Here is a 2,479-nt window from a genome sequence, read left to right on the forward strand (position 1 = left end):
TTCTTCTAGGTCCTTTTTAAATGTTTCTTGTATTTTCTCCATTCTATTTCCAAGATTTTGGATCATCTTTACTATCATTATTCTGAATTCTTTTTCAGGTAGACTGCCTATTTCCTCTTCATTTGTTAGGTCTGGTGTGTTTTGACCCTGCTCCTTCATCTGCTGTGTGTTTTTTTGTCTTCTCATTTTGCTTATCTTACTGTGTTTGGGGTCTCCTTTTCACAGGCTGCAGGTTCGTAGTTCCTGTTGTTTTTGGTATCTGTCCCCAGTGGCTAAGGTTGGTTCAGTGGATTGTGTAGGCTTCCTGGTGGAGGGGACTAGTGCCTGTGTTCTGGTGGATGAGGCTGGATCTTGTCTTTGTGGTGGGCACGTCCACATCTGGTGGTGTGTTTTGGGGTGTCTGTGGCCTTATTATGATTTTAGGCAGCCTCTCTGCTAATGGATGGGGCTGTGTTCCTGTCCTGCTAGTTGTTTGGCATAGGGTGTTCAGCAATGTAGCTTGCTGGTCGTTGAGTGAAGCTGGGTCTTGATGTTGAGATGGAGATCTCTGAGAGATTTTTGCCGTTTGGTATTACGTGGAGCTGGGAGGTCTCTTGTGGACCAGTGTCCTGAAGTTGGCTCTCCCACCTCAGAGGCACAGCCCTGATGCCTGGCTGGAGCACCAAGAGCCTTTCATCTGCACGGCTCAGACCAAGTACGTGGGGAGTTTCTTGCCTTTTGGGAGGTCTGACGTTTTCTGCCAGCGTTCAGTGGGTGTTCTGTAGGAGCAGTTCCATGTGTAGATGTATTTCTAATGTATCTTAGCCTGCTTCCAAGGAAGAACTCAGGTGGTTAGTCTTCTGCTTGATAGAAAAGCAAATGTGGAACACAGAGCTATTTATTTCGTGAAAATCAGCAAAACAGATCAACCCCAGGCCTCCCTCACTGGAGCTCAGGCAAAGATGTAGAAAGTACAGTTCCTGTGGACAGGCATCTTAGCTACATTAAAGCCTCCAGTATTTTAAAATAGAAGCATCAAGATGAAGTAATTTGTAATGTTGCTTTCAAAGCATTCAAGGATTTTAAGGTTAAACTATACACTTCAAACACAATTAAATGTTGCTACAATGATATACAGATGATTAATAATAATAATGCCTGAGGAAAACAAGCATACAGAGAGGATAGGATAAGAAGGAGTTTAAGGTAGTAATGGGTCAGGGGGATATATGACAATTATTAATATTATAGATAAAGATTTTCGCCTTTAGGAAATCCATCTATTGGATTGAGTACTAAGGCAATAGCACCGGGTTTCAGTCATCTATTCTTATTTCTTGACCTGTTTTTCTCCCTTTTAGACCTTGTGGGTTTATTTTTCTTCTTACAGATTTGCTGAAAGCAAAATTAACAATTCCCAACACTGATCTCTTAATTAATGGGATTATTACTTTTAACTATGTAAATTTTGTACATTAGAGACCTTTGCAACATTCTCTGATCTTTCCCTACATCAAGTGTTTGGCCAATGTCATATGTTGCCATATGAAAAAAACCCACACACAATCAAATATGACTAATATTCCATTGTGTGTGTGTATATATATATATATATATATCACAACTTCTTTATCCATTTATCTGTTGATGAACGTTTAAGTTGCTTCCATGTCTTGGCTATTGTAAATAATGCTGCTGTGAACATTGGAGTGCATGTGTCTTTTCGAATTAGAGTTTTCTCTTGTTATATGCCCAGGAGTGTGATTGCTAGATCATATGATAACTCTAAAAAGTCCTGATTTTTAGTGTTTGCCAATTTCTGTGGTATAAACACTCCCACGGTGGCTTATTCAAGCTACCAACATGATGTCAGCAGATGACCAAATTCCTGAAAATTTAACTGTTGGCTTTTGTGGGCTAGCTCCAATGTATCACCTAATAGAAGACTGTCCTTGAAAATGGCATCTGGCCGGTATATACTCAAAAGTTTCAGTTGCACTAAGGTTGTTCCTCTAATTGTTAGCAAGTAAGGAGAAGGTTAATAATGAGTCTATTCATTCTGACGTTCTTTTTGCACTTTCTTTCCTATCTTGGTAATCACAGAAATAACTAGGAGAGGTGAAGTTGGCCTAGATCCACCCTTCATTGCCCAGAAGGTGACAGTTGCACTAGTGCTTTGCCAATGATGACTTGACAGAAAAGGTGAAGGGTTGAACCTTGAACAGCAGTTATTCTGGCTTTTGAAGGCGTGAAGTAAAATGAGTCTGTTTAGTTGGATTTCAAGTAGATGTTATAATTCTGTCATTGGTTATGCCATTGCTTCATTGATTGGTATTATAAATGGGCATATATATTTAAAGCATCATCCAAAGAACTGAATGGATTTTGAGAAAAAGTCTCATTCTTACTTTTTCAAAAAAAATGTTTTGCTTAGTTATCTCCCCTAAACATCTTTGTTCTGAGAACCAGCATCATTTCCTTGGTTACAAATGCTTGATGG

Source organism: Balaenoptera ricei, chromosome 3 (assembly GCF_028023285.1).
Source record: "Balaenoptera ricei isolate mBalRic1 chromosome 3, mBalRic1.hap2, whole genome shotgun sequence".
Taxonomy (NCBI): Eukaryota; Metazoa; Chordata; class Mammalia; order Artiodactyla; family Balaenopteridae; genus Balaenoptera; species Balaenoptera ricei.